At 36.0% G+C, this 15,731-nt stretch overlaps 1 pseudogene; it reads left to right on the top strand.

Annotated features, from left to right (window-relative positions):
• The first annotated feature begins 4,346 nt into the window (after positions 1 to 4,346).
• Positions 4,347 to 4,615, top strand: LOC102271605 (dynein light chain 1, cytoplasmic-like; annotated as a pseudogene).
• The last annotated feature ends 11,116 nt before the right edge of the window (positions 4,616 to 15,731 follow it).

Consider the following 15,731-nt stretch of genomic DNA (forward strand, 5'->3'; position numbering starts at 1 on the left):
TTAGCATGCTTTTTCCGTCTTTGAGCATACCACCCAGGGCCAACACACAGCTTCAGATGGTACCATTCATAATCAGCATCTAGTTCAAGCCATGAAGTACATAGCCTATGGCACTGGTTGAACATAGCAATCCTGACCCTACCACTTATTATTTGACCATTAATTGGATTGTTTGTACTCTGTTTTTTTTTTTTTTCAGAAATTATTTCATGTAGTTTAAAAAAATCTATACAATTAAATTCAAAATAAAAAAATAACTTAAATAAAAGTGGTACCACATTTTAAAGAATAAATGATTAGCTTATGAAATAGAGGCATCCTATTGTTCTTAGTTTTCTAGAAGCCAGTCTGCAAGGGGGAAGTGGCTATTTACCCAGATAATATCATTCACACATTAAAAGCAAAACAATTGCTTATGTGAAATCAAACTATTCATGGAACTCAAACTATACATAATATCCTCAATGTTAGTTCAGATCCTGGGAGAAGTGGACACTAAGACGGGATTTTACTTTTTTTTAATTTAATTTTATTTTTTAACTTTACAATATTGTATTGGAAAGGCAGAGATTTATTGGGGAAAATGGCTATGAAAAGGGGGAGAGGGGACTGAGAGAAGTTTGGGGAGCCATCAGACTACAATGCAACTTGGACACTTGTGGATAAAAAATGGAAGGAAAGAAGGTTGAATGGGAAAGGTCTTAGACCACAGTGTACTTTTAAGAAAGTTTCAGCATGGTTGACAGGGAGTCTTTGAGCCAAAGTTGCTCGTTAGAGAAGACCTGTACCTTGCAGGAATACCCCTGCTGCACACCATCACTGTATCCCTGCTGCACACCATCACTGGCTAGAAGCAACCTGTGCGACGTACTGAAACTACTGATCAACTGGGCTCAGAGTAGGAGATTTGTAAGCAACACTTTCATGGCTGCCATACCCCCACCCTTATCTCGATGGGTTTGAAAAGATGATGGCTACTAAATTTAAATGATTTACTTGAATGAAGCCTGAAACTTTATGTACCTTGGAAACTGATAACCAGCTGGATTTGCTCTTACTCAGATCATTCTGGCAACAAGTTTCATATGTCTTGAGATATGAGAATCCATGGCCCATGGAACTGGCATGCTAGTGGAGGTTACAGACATGCAACAATGAAATATAATACAAAGTGAAAAGAAATGCATGTTTAATAAAGGTATAAACTATGTATTGTGGAGGCAAGGGAGGAATGGGAAGTTTCACAAAGTTGGCATTTCATAAGGGACTTCACAGATGAGCAGTATTCCAAAGCAGATCAACTTAAAGTAAGCCAATTAACTTGCATTTATTGTTTGAAGTAGTGAGAAATAAGGGGTCCCCTGGTGGCTCAGAGGTTGAAGTGTCTGCCTGCAATGCGGGAGACCTGGGTTCGATCCCTGGATCCAGAAGATCCCCTGGAGAAGGAAATGGCAACCCACTCCAGTATTCTTGCCTGGAGAATCCCATGGATGTAGGAGCCTGATGGGCTACAGTCCACGGGGTCCCAAAGAGTCGGACATGACTACTGACTTCACTTACTTATCTTAGTGAGAACTAATGAGTTAATGTAGATGTGTAGTTCTCAAGCTTTAGTGCGTATCAGAATCATCTGGAAGACTGGTTAAAATACATATTACTGAATCCACTCCCACCCAGAGTTTTTGATTCAGTAGGTCTGGGAATAGAGCCTGAGAATTTGTATTTCTAACAAGTTCCCGGGTCCTGCTGATGTTGCTGCTCTGGGTAGCACACTTGGAGCACCAAGAAAGTAATACAAGAATAGTGGTGGTTCAGAATATGAGTCACCCAAATAATGGATATGAGAAGTACTCATATGTGTAATGAGGATGCACTCTCATATTTCTCTACCTTTAATTAGCCTGGAATACACCATCCATCATAGGATCATTACTAAGACTTCAGGAGCTTTGGAACTGATAAGCCTGGGTTCAATATAGGAATTCTTCGACTTGGATTTTTGTTGTCGTCGTTGTTTTTTTTTTTTTTTTTGGATTCATTATCTCCCACACCCACAACCACTGGCAATCACTCATTAGTTTTTGTCCCTATAGTTTCACCTTTCCCAGATGTTATATAAATACATCGATATAGTGTGCAGATGTGGGGATCTGATTTCTTTCACTTGAAAACATGTATTTGACATTTATCCACGTTCTTACAAATATCAGTATTTCATTAATTTGTATTGTTGAGTAGTATCCCATTACACACATACACTGTACTGTTTATCTATTCACCAGTTGAAGGACATTTTTATCATTTCCAAATTTTGTTATTATGAATAAACCTTATGGAAATATAATCATTTCACTGAAGTAAATATCTAAGAGTGAAGTTTCTAAGTCATGTGGCAAGTGTATGTTTAACTTGAAACTGCCAAACTGTTTTCCAATGTTGCTGTACCATTTTGTATTTCCACAGTAATACATGAGAATTCCAGTTTCTCCACATCTTTGCCAGCATTTAATGTTGCCAGTTTTTTTTTTTAATTTAATCCATTCTAACAAACATATGGTGGTATTTCATTGTTGCTTTAATTTAAATTTCCCTAATGAGTTAATTGGGGTTCCCTGGTGGCTCAGATGGCAAAGAATTCACCTGCAGTGCAGGAGACCTGGGTTTGATCTCTGGGTTGGGAAGATCCCCTGGAGGAGGGCATGGCAACCCACTTCAGTATTCTTGCCTGAAGAATCTCCATGGACAGAAGAGCCTGGCAGGGCTATAGTCCATGGGGTCACGAAAAGTCAGACATGACTGAGTGACTAAGCACAGGAATGAATTAACTGGGGCTTCCCTAGTGGCTCAGCCAGTAAAGAATCTGCCTGCAATGTGGGACACCTGGATTCGATCCCTGGGTCAGGAAGATTCCCTGGAGAAGGAAATGGCAACCAACTCCAGTATTCTTACCTGGGAAATCCCATGGACAGAGCAGCCTGGTGGGTTACAGTCAATGGGGTCACAAAGAGTCAGACACAACTGAGCAATTAACATTTACATTTAATGAGTTAATTAATCTATTAATCTATTTTTAGTTATCTTTTTATTATCTGTTCATATCTGTTCATGTGCATATTTGCAATCCATATACTTTCTTTGGTAAAATTTTGCTTTGCATTTCTAGTATAGATAACTTATAACACTCTGCATGCATGCTCATTCACTTCATTTGTGTTTTATTCTTTCACCCTATGGACTGCAGCCCACCAACTCTTCTATGGGATTCTCCAGGCAAGAATAATGAGTGGGTTGCCATGCCCTCATCCAAGAGATCTTCCAGACCCAAGGATCAAACCTGCATCTCTTGCATCTCCTGCACTGGCAGGCAGATTTTTTTTACCAGTAGCACCACCATGGAAGCCCCTCTAACAGTCACAATATATTACTTCACCTATAGTTCACTTGAGTTCAATCGCTCAGTCGTGTCTGACTCTTTGCGACCACATGAATTGTAGCACGCCAGGCCTCCCTGTCCATCACCAACTCCCGGAGTCTACTCAAAATCATGTCCATCGAGTCGGTGATGCCATCCAACCATCTCATCCTCTGTCGTCCCCTTCTTCTCCTGCCCCCAATCCCTTCCAGCATCAGGGTCTTTTCCAATGAGTCAACTCTTCGCATGAGGTGGCCAAAGTACTGGAGTTTCAGCTTCTGCATCAGTTCTCCCAATGAACACCCAGGACTGATCTCCTTTAGGATGGATTAGTTGGATCTCCTTGCAGTCCAAGGGACTCTCAAGAGTCTTCTAACACCACAGTTCAAAAGCATCAATTCTTCAGTGCTCAGCTTTCTTCACAGTCCAACTCTCACATCCATACATGGCCACTGGAAAAACCATAGCCTTGACTAGACGGACCTCTGTTGTCAAGGTAATATCTCTGCTTTCTAATATGCTATCTAGGTTGGACATAACTTTCCTTCCAAGGAGTAAGCGTCTTTTAATTTCATGACTGCAATCACCATCTACAGTGATTTTGGAGCCCCAAAAAATAAAGTCTGACACTGTTTCCACTGTTTCCCCATCTATTTGCCATGAAGTGATGGGACCAGATGCCATGATCTTCATTTTCTGAATGTTGAGCTTTAAGCCAAATTTTTCACTCTCCACTTTCACTTTCATCAAGAGGCTTTTTAGTTCCTCTTCACTTTCTGCCATAAGGGTGGTGTCATCTGCATATCTGAGGTTATTGATATTTCTCCTGGCAATCTTGATTCCAGTTTGTGCTTCTTCCAGCTCAGCGTTCCTCATGATGTACTCTGCATATAAGTTAAATAAGCAGGGAGCCAGCCCCTACTTCAGTGTAACTATGTGCGACCAAATTGCTGTGATCAAAATTGCCATTGTGTCAGAAGAAATGCAACACAACTTGGTGGAGTGGGCTACTTAGGCATTGGAAAAATATAACATAGAGATAACACTGCAGCCTATATTAAGAAGGAGTCTAACAAGAAACACAATCCCACCTGGCACTGAATCATGAGCTAGAACTTCAGTAGTTACATAACACATTAAGCCAAACACTTCATCTACTTCTACCTGGGCCAAGTGATCATTCTTCTCTTCAAATCTGGCTAAAAGCACAGACTGCTGCACACACCCAGTGATTCATTAAAAAATGAGGACTTGAGCCTAAATTCCAAACACCAGACTTAAACCTTCAGCCTTGTCTAAGGCAACACCTCAATCTTTCAAAGCTTTTTGTATTGCTTTATAGGCATCTCTGTACTAATTTGTTGTGGTTCTAAAACAATTAATAAAACAACTTACATTTATATATGTGTTCTGTTTCTTTCCTCTCTGCTGAATGTTTTTCCTCTTCAAAGTCCACTCCCTTTAAAAACAAAATAAATACATTTGTTAGAGGAATGTGTGTTTTAAAATAAATAAAAATTAAATTATATTTCTGCTAGTGATGATTTCACTTTTTGTATGTTTGAATACATATTTCACTTTCATTATTTAAAGATATTTTTACTGGCTGTATTATTCAAGGTTGCTGTTATTTTCTTTTAGCACTTTGTAGATATTGCTCCAGTCTTCTGATTCATACTTTTTTTCAAAACAATAGTCTGTTATAATTCTTATATTTGCTTCTTTCTGCAAAATGTGTTCCCCCCTCTTTATCACTGATTTTAAGCAAATTGATTTTGACTGTCTTGGTGAGGTTGTCTTCATTTTTTCCCTTGGGGTTTGATTCTTTTAAACCTGTTTTTAAGCTTTGTTAAGTAGGACCAGAAAAGCTTTTGGTTTACATCTTATCTTGCCCCTAAAGTGAGCCAATATCCTTTTGAACAGTTTACCTGATACCTCACATATTATAATTTTTCTACTCAGGCTGGTGAGAACACCAATCATTTGTGTTCCACTTAAGCCTAGAGATTTTTCTGCCAGCTTCTTTCAGGTTATTCCTCCCTTGGCTTCATGTAGCTTCCTCAGATGAATGTTTTGATAAATACTCAGATGAAGACTTAGGGGTGCAGGGAGGGGGGTTCCTTCTGCAGATCTTCAGAGCTTTCTCTCATTGCAACTCTCCTTCTGCTTTACCCTGCCCTGGGAACTGCATACCCTGATGTTCCCAAATTCCCACGTCCATCTGTTCAACTCTCACAGAGGGGCTAACCCTGACTTTCACCACCCTGCAATCTGGTCTGAAAACTCTACCTAGGTATTACGGTGAATGATCATAGGACTCACTTTGTTTGTTTCCTTTTTTTCAAAGATCATTGCTCTACACATGTGTAATGAGAAATATATTTCCCATTGCAAACAAAGGGAAATCAGCTCCAACTAAGCATTTCCACCTAGAACTTTGCATTTCAAGAATGTATTAATATTACTGATGTTAAGTGAGAGATATCTGTATTACTTATCAGAAGAAAGGGTTGTAAGGATCCAGAGCCATATTAAGGCAAGAAACCTGTGGTGGGTGAAATCTAAGCATTATTAACAATTGTGTTGCTAACTTTCATCATGAATTTTGTGGAAAATTGTACTTTTCCCCCTATTTTTCAAAATAATTATTTTAAAGGTATTTTAAAGTTTTTTTTTTTGTTGTTTGTGTGCTTTTTGTTTTTTAAAAGCTATTCTTTTTGCTCTCTCTTCTGCTTTGAGGGAAAATGCAAGGTAATCTAAGCTGGTGCAAGAGAGACCAGAAGCCAAGAGAAACTGAAAAGAATCCAAATAACTTTGGGTAAATTTTAGCAGTTTTGTAAAAATACATGTAACATTAGATATAATATGGTAACACTTTTAAAGTTATTAAAGTTATATATATTATAATTATAATAAATTGAAGAGTATGACATGATGTTCTATGGTATTTTTATGGAAGCAGTAAGATAACAACAAGGAAAATACTTCTTGTGACTGTATTACTTTCCATGAGGCTTTTCCTTGCTTTGTCTATTAAACTCTGACTGCACACTGAGTTACTGGTATTTAACTTTTGTATCCCATGTAACACCTAATATATGAAGCACTCAGTATTTTTTTTTTATTTGGCTGAATGACTTTTACTTTCTCTAAAAGGATTATATTCTCTTGAGATTCGGTTAATTCCACAAAACATTTAAATTTCCATTCTTAGAGGTCTTTGTGCTTAATAATGCATCATTAAGTACGAAGTATTGCTTTCCACTTGGAGAAGGAAATGGCAACCCACTCCAGTGTTCTTGCCTGGAGAATCCCAGGGACGGCGCAGCCTGGTGGGCTGCCGTCTATGGGGTTGCACAGAGTTGGACACGACTGAAGCAACTTAGCAGCAGCAGCAGCATTGCTTTCCACTCAGGAAGCAAGGAGTGGAACAGGGAACATCTGGACATTCATACAACTCCTGTCCAGCTGCTAAGATTCTCACTATTTTCCTACCTGATCAATGTCTCCTCTTAGAAACCTTCACTATATCTAAAATATCACTTGTCACATGCTGACGCAAGGATCTGCTTTTCTTTGAGAGCTACCTGAGAATATGATATCTCTTATATATATATGTTTGCACAATGTATAACTTATATTTGTGAGACACACACATACACACACATTTAATTTGTTGTTTGTTTCTCCCACTAGAATGTAAGCTCCTTGACAGTAGCAACAGTTTTTGATGACCACTTTATCCCCAGAATACAGAAGAGTGAGACACAGAGGAGATATTCAACTAGTATTTGTCAAGTGAATGAACAGATGAGGTAAGAAGTGGATGATACACTTCATTACCCAGAAGCTTCATCATCAAGACTTTTAGTAATACAGGACACATCTACTTTCAGTGATAAGGCAGACTAACTCCTCTGAAAAACTGCTTGTTACAAATCTACAAACCTAGATATGCTGGATAAACATGACCAACAGGTATTTAATTACATATCTGAGCTTTCAGGAAGCTAACAGAAATCACCAGGAGTCACACAGAAATAAAGAGGAAGCTATGAATCAAGTGATATAATGAAGCTGAAACTATGCTCTTTGTTATTTGGGGAATTCTTTGCCTTCCTAGTATCCAAGACACTAGCACCTCCATAAATGGTTAAAGGAGAGGAAGATAAGTCCTTTGCTCCTAGCAAGGAGTGGAACAGAGAACAGGCAAAGGAGGAACAAGAAAGACCCCAGATCAAGCCAAAATCTTCAACTTCAGTGAAAGGATGAACTAAACAAAGAAACAACTTCCTGTCAAGGTCCATTGATAAGCAAAATTATCTATCCTTGTTTGGGTTCTGGGAAGGAAATTTTAATATGGTTTCACTGAGATTTCACAAATTAATTTCTGCCCTCGCTTATGATATGAGTTCTTGCTTTTGCTACCTACATAGTCTGTAAAACTTCACTCCATAAAATTAAAGACATTCTCAGTTGGCAGTAATTTAGGCCACCTCACAGAAGTAAAATGTACTGCCTTTCTGGAAGAAAGTAACCTAAAAAAAGGACACACCAATTGTCCTTGTATAAAATTCCCTGAACTGCAGCTCCAAACAAGCAAAAGTGAAGATGGAAGAAAAGGACAATCTTCATGACCAAGGAATTGAGATATTAAATTATCAGGTAAAGATGATAAAATAAGTATGTGTAAAATGTTTAAAGAAATAAAATGACTGAGAACTTCCTAAAGATGCTTATCACATCTTGGAAACACAACATAAAAATATACAAAATAATATTCTATATTGTTTAGGGATATATAATGTGTGAATAAGAAAATTAAAAAAAACATTATAAGCACTAAATTCAGGATAATGATACCTCTGCAAAGGAAGTAGAGATAGGGAGAAGACAGAGTAATGTAATCTCAGATAATATCTTGACAGGATATAATTCATATTTTAGAAGAACTAATATCAAAGGTCAGTAGTAATATTTCCCTGTTAATCAGGCATAATTTTAAAAATATCTGTGATACACTTTTAGAATTTCATTCAGTTATTAGCATATTTAGGTCAAGGACAAAAATACACAAACTTTTCTAAAAGAGGAGTTTAGAATTGCAAAATGATTGCAGTTATCTTAAAATTTTTACAATTTCTTTCTCAGCTGATTGGACACAGTACTGTTGTTACGAGTCTCGGGTGTCCAAGGCAGTTACCATACTCTCTCCCAGAGCCCCAGTCCTCATGCACACCTTCATTTTAGGATCATTAATGACAAACAGGTAGAAAAAGGTGGAAAAAGCACAACTGAGTGTCATAATAATGACCGTAGGTAAGATTTATGGCAACCTAGAATTGGTTAGAATCTGGAAATTAAAATGGTTCTATTAGAGCTACTTTAATATTTCATGCATATTTGACTTGAAGATATAAAACATTAAATAAGATTTACTGGGTGGCAGATTGGTTAATTTATCAGCTCATATTGGAACCAAGACTCTCAAACACAGCTACACAATAACATCATCTGGCAAAGTTTAAAACATATGGATACCCATCCCTCAGCCCCAGAGAATCTGACTGGATTGGTTTAGGCTAGAGCCAAGGCAATGGTATTTGTTAAAAATTTCCCATATGACTCTGATCTGCAACTAAGAGTTGAGACCCACTTTCTTTGAGCAAAATAGCATGGACAAGGCACGTGTATCTCCATGAAACCCTGAGAATGAAACTGCAGTTTCAAGATCAATATAGCACTCCCAGTGGTCACTGTCAACTGCTTTGATTAGCCTGGAAATGGCCTGAAACCAATTTCTTACCCCTGCCCAAAAACTACAGGAATGCTTTTAGATTGAGGTAAGAGAATTAGGAATATTGGAAGATTCTTATCCCTTTATATTCAGGACCCACACGTTCAGATATGAGTTTAAGCAACCTTATTCCAGATCTCTGCACATTCTGGAATTCAATATGGTTTGTAAAAAACTTTTTTGTTAAAAAGATAATTTTCTGCTATGGAAAATAAAATTGTAAGGTAAAAACTGAGATTTGAAACTGAGATTAAAAAGAGAACAAATGAAAACAATGATAATGTGCTCTACGTATGTGTATATGTGTGTTTACCATCCCTAAATTAAATATTAATAATAAAAAATAAATTAAATCCCAGTGGTACATACCAAAAACAAATGAATAATTATCTACACTATAGATTCAGTTTGTCATTCTGAACTTAAAAAAATGATTGATTTCCTCAAAGTAGGGGTAATAGTGGAGGTGAAGAGATATATAGGTAGGAAAATTAAGGGAGAAGTGTTTGGCTTTGGGGAAAAAATTCTCAGTTCTGAATAAGAATTTTCTCACAAATTTTATCTTTATAGAAATTAAAAGTAAATACCAAATTACATAAAATTTAATCCCAGTGTATATGAATTTGCTCAGTTGACAAAATGTAGCAAAAGTCCTAATGAATACAATGATATTGGACTATACAACAGAAATAAGTATAATAAAAGTTATTTTAGGTGTACTGAACATGCAAGTGGAGAAGGCAATGGCACCCCACTCCAGTACTCTTGCCTGGAAAATCCCATGGTTGGAGGAGCCTGGTGGGCTGCAGTCCATGGGGTCGCTAAGAGTCGGACATGACTGAGCAACTTCACTTTCACTTTTCACTTTCATGCATTGGAGAAGGAAATGGCAACCCACTTGAGTGTTCTTGCCTGGAGAATCCCAGGGACGGGGGAGCCTGGTGGGCTGCCGTCTATGGGGTCACAAAGAGTTGGACACAACTGAAGCGACTTAGCAGCAGCAGCAGCAGAACATGCAAGCTCTTTAACTGACCAAATATAATCCTATGTTTATAGTTTTGCCAAAAAAGGAAAGTGAACATCATGGTATATATCTGGATCTATGTTGTGCAATTGTCCTCAGTTATGAAGTCGTGTCTGACTCTTTGTGACCCCACGGACTGTAGTCCGCCAGGCTCCTTTGTTCAGGGGATTCTCCAGGAAAGAATACTGGAATAGGTTGCCATTTCCTCCTCCAGGGGATCTTCCCGACCCAGGGAATGAACCCACATCTGCATTGGTGGTGGTTTCTTTACCACTGAGCCACCTGGGAAGACCCAGCCAGCAGTTGCATAAGCCTATTTATATTGAACTTGAAAGCGAAAGTGAAGTCACTCAGTCGTGTCCGACTCTTTGTGACCTCATGGACTGTAGCCTACCAGGCTCCTCCCTTCATGGGATTCTCCAGGCAAGAGTACTGGAGTGGGTTGCCATTTCCTTCTCCAGGGGATCTTCCCGACCCAGGGATCGAACCCGGGTCTCCTGCATTCCAGGCAGACGCTTTAAAATTAAAAACAATTTAAAACTCAGTTCATCATCATCATCACTAATCACTATTCCAGTGTTCAACAGTCTCATGGAGCTCCTGAGTACTGTCTTGGACAGCTCAGATACAGGTCCTTTCCATCATCACAGACTGTCTATTGGATAGCACTAAGGAATTCAAACCCTTTCCATACTAGCATTTAACACGCTATTCATTGTGTTACTTTAAGGCAAAATAAGTCAATTTATTTTTGGTGTTTATGATAATTGCCTAAGTTATTTTCTTCATTTGTATGTCTAGAATCACAAGTATTTTTCTGATACAAATGGTGTGAATATTAGACTAAAAGTAGACATTTTAATGTCAAATAGCTCTTTCAATTCAGAAATCCTAGAAGTATGGTGTTTAAGAACCTAATTTTGACAGTACTGTTGGATACTTTTTTAAAAATTAAAATTTCTATTAGCTCCTATTTTTTCTTTTCTCCCATTTCCAAGCCCCTTAATAATTCTTACCAAATGCTTCACTCTATGATGTCTAACATCTTTTAACAGATGAAGTTTATAGGCCTATTTTAATACTAGTTTCTGAGAGTGCATTCTCAAACAAATTAAATTCCTGTTCATAATAAAAATAATAACTTTATGTATTGAGTGATTATGATGTGACAGACATAACCATTGAATATGTACTATCCCATTTACTCTTCATGACATCATAACTATTTCCCTTTACAAATGAGAAAAAATAGACTTAGGCTAAATAACTTACATGAGATCATACAGCATGACTCTGAATCTCCTGATTCTAACCATTTTGATATATAAACACTTTTAAGATAGTTTTGCAATCTAGCTAGGAAATATAAGCATAAATTCATTGGTTCACTAATTAAAGTATACCAATTACTACATTTAATGTCATTAATTCCCTCAAATGATATTTACTGAGTGTCTACCTCACACTAGGTACTTACTAAACTCTGGATATACAGTTGTGAACAGAAGAGATGAAATCCCTGCCCTCGTGGACTCGTAGAAACCAAAGTTTCAAAGGCAAAGAAACTTGATTAGATATGTTCAGTTATCTGCAAAAGAATCAAATAGAGAAATAGGTATCAGCTTCTGAGACCCACCAATGAGTTGCTAGGCTATTTTGTCAGTTGCAACAACTTTAGAGCATTTCATTATTCCACCACTCAGTCATGCATCAGCAGGGATGAGGATAGAATATGCAGTTATATGGAATGATGAGGACCTGGCATACTATAATTATTTCAGAGCAAAGTGATTCAAAAATAAGATCACTGAAACCTTAGGTAAAAGAAACAAAATCAAGGACAAAAAGCTCATCTGATATAAAAGTTAAAAGAAAACACAGGAACCAAAGATTTTAAAATTGCTTATAACTTCCTTTTAGAACTTTAGTTTTGTTCATCTAAATTGATCAAAATTACTCTGAAGTGACAATGATATACATTTTTTATACATACTTCTAACGTCAGAAAATAGAGACACAATTAAGCTGGCATGAAGACTGAACATATGTTTATTTCAGGATGTAAAATTTTTCTAGGTGACCATAATTGAAGAATTCTAAACAGATAGACTTTAATTTTAGATAATTTGGGAAAGAAGCTAATCATCAGGAGGAATCATTTATTACAAATACGCATTTCTCTAGTTTTAGGAACAATAACAAAAAACATATTCATATAATAGCTCCCAGAATAACTGAATCTTTTTGTCTACTTCAATATGGCAATTCCTGTTGGCTCATTTTGTTTTAAAATATTTTGTAAGTCATGGAAGCAAATCCAGTAAGAAGGCAAGAAATAACACTAAATGTATCACCTTGATTCATATATTTATAAACACTCCTCCTTAGGGAAATGCATTGCTGTAATAAAATACTTTGAAAGACATTACATCTGCAACAGGAATAATTCACAAATACAGTTACGCATTTAGGTGGGAAAGACTGTGACATATACTGTAATCTTATATTTTTCTCATCAAATGAAGATCTAAATATTTATGAATGAGGATTTTTGTAGCATCTGCTAGTAAATATGCACCCTAATACACTCTTATTCCTTAAAATTTGAAGAAAAATATTTTTAAAAACCTTAGGTAACATTTCTGTAGAGTGAGATCAATTTATTGATACATTAGTGTATGAAGCAAAGTAATCATGCATTATTCAAAGAATTTAGCCACATTCTAAGGGACTTATGTCTCCTATGGGTTTAGATATAAAAAATATGATTTACTTTTAGAGTAGTCTGGAAATAAAATTTAAAAGGGTCAATCTTCATTTTAGTAGCTGGGCAGCAGTAATTTGCAGATATTCATTTGTTCCTAGAAGAATTTATTGATTACATATTTCAACTCAAACACAGCATGACATAATGTGATGAGCACAAAAATGCTGAGGCGTTGTCCCAATCTCCAAACAACTTTTATTGAACAAAATAGATTTAGGTAAAAAGCACAGCCATGCAAATGCTATGGGAAGAAATTATCTAAATTGTGTTATATATTATATAATTATATTGTATGCATAATTATATATATTATAAATATATAATTAATGTTATACAAAAGAAATCTAACTAGAACTAACAAACATGAATAATCTTAACATCTTATTAAAAACAGCCCTAATAAAATGTTTCTTAGCAAAGAAAGCAATTTTTTAAATTTAAACATCTAGTTAATATTCTGGGTAAGCTATTTGGTAACTGTATTTTTAAGTTAATGCTCATAATATAAATATATACGGTGCTTACATTTGTCAGATTCTTCAGGAATAACAATTCCCTAACCTTCGCCCTAGACAAAACTAACCTTCATACACTCATATCCACCATTGAATTTTTTGCCTACAACTAGGAACACTTTTCTCTGAAGCAGCCTGAAATGAGTCATTGGCCAGTTAATCAGAAAAGTACAATACAGAAGAAATAACAACAACCAATGAAATAACTAACTAGATAAATAAAACCATATATGTATATTTATAGGTATATATATAAATGTATATATAGTTTAAAATGTTCATTTAACTTAAATATAAATATATTTTAATTTACAACTCTTCATTTATGTAGTGCCAAGACTATTTCTTTGAGTTGGATTTTGTGAATATACATTCCATAGTCATATGCATCATCTACACATTTTAGTTTTAGCTGTTTTTTAATAATAAGGTCAAAACCCAAAGACACTTAAGGAGCACTTTGTATAAAAAGTATTTCTAGAATATGATTTTTCCAACTTTTTACAAGTGTCCTTTTCACATATTTTAGCAGCTCACATGTTATCAAGTGTTAGCAAAAGAATTTGACTCAGTTTTTACAGACAAAAATCTATTTCAGAACTTGAAATTTTTGTTCATTTTGTTTATACTGAATTAGATTATACAATTAAAACAAGTAAAAATGGCATAACAAACTTGAAGGGATAAAGTATAACTGACCCTTTGATAAGCAAATAACATTCAAAGGTGTAAGAGAGAGTAGACGTAGCCATGAGCATTCAGGGTGTCGAGAACATCTGCCAGTATGCATTATGGAGGTATTGAGGACAGTTATTCAATCCAGTGAATCAATACATAAAACTACTTAAGAGATTACTGTATAAAGTATATTTTTATATATATATATATATATACACACACACACACACACACACACACCAGGCATTCAGGTAAGCATTTTAAAAGCATTGGTGTTTAATCCTCATGACAACCTGAGAACTCTGTAAGACAGGCATCATTTTCTCATTTTTTACAAATGAAGAAACTGAGTCTCTGTGAGGTGCAATGTTTTACCTCAAGCTTTCCAGTTAATAAATACCAAAACTAAAACTGGAACCTTGTTTAAACAGTGCTGTCTCCAATACTGCTTCCACTGTTCTATACAATGATTAATTAGAAATTCTTTAAGGACAAGACCTAGTCTTTTTCATTATAGTATCTCCTGTGTCCATATATGTATGTAGGCTTTAAACAGACAGACCCATGTAATAGATGTATGGGAAACATCAACTTATTCAGATAGCAACATGTTAAATTGATCCCTGGTCTAACAGAGGATAGTTTGGAGCAAAATAATTTGTTTTGTTTCCTGTTTTTTAAAAAAATCTCCTATTGTACACTTAAAATTTATTAACAGGATTTTTTTAGGTCTTCCCTTGTAGCTCAGTCAGTAAAGAATGTGTCTACAATACAGGAGACCCAGGTTCGATTCCTGGGTTGGGAAGATTCCCTGGAGAAGGGAAAGGCTACCCACTTCAGTATTCTGGCCTGGAGAATTCCATGGACTGTATAGTCCATGGGGTCGCAAAGAGTCCGACTCGACTGAGCGACTTTCACTTTCAAAGGTGCTAAGTGAAATAAACCAAACACAGGAAGACCAATAACTGCATGATTCCATGTATATTAGGTATCTAAACCAGTCGAATTCATAAGATCATAAACTGGAATGGTGGTTACTAGGGGCTGGGGGAGGGGAGGGGGAAATGAGGAGCTGTTAACAAGCATAAAATTTCAGTTCTGTTTCTTGCTTTTTAAACATGGAACATTGGATGGAGAATGTTATTTATTGACATTCTCTGCAGTTATCTAAGATTTTGCTATTTTAAATTATTATTATAAGATTTATTGAGTTGTTACTTGTGTAACAAATCACCCCCAAAATCAATGGCTTCTTGAATGTAAAACGATCTTTCAGAAAATACATTTGGTTTATATAATAAAAATGAAATAGTATACAATCTCATTATCTAAAAAATGCTATTTCTGATATAATTTATTGACTTACTTTTATTTTTTTAATGGGAGCTCAGGTTCTGATTTAAGGATGGTGATCCATAGTTATGAAAGTTATTTAGTCAATGTAAATTGTGCAAAAGCAATATATTTTTAAAAGATCATTCTATTTGAAGGATCTACTAATGTCAAATAGTAAAAATGAATATATCACTAATTAATAT

Source organism: Bos mutus, chromosome X (assembly GCF_027580195.1).
Source record: "Bos mutus isolate GX-2022 chromosome X, NWIPB_WYAK_1.1, whole genome shotgun sequence".
NCBI lineage: Eukaryota > Metazoa > Chordata > Mammalia > Artiodactyla > Bovidae > Bos > Bos mutus.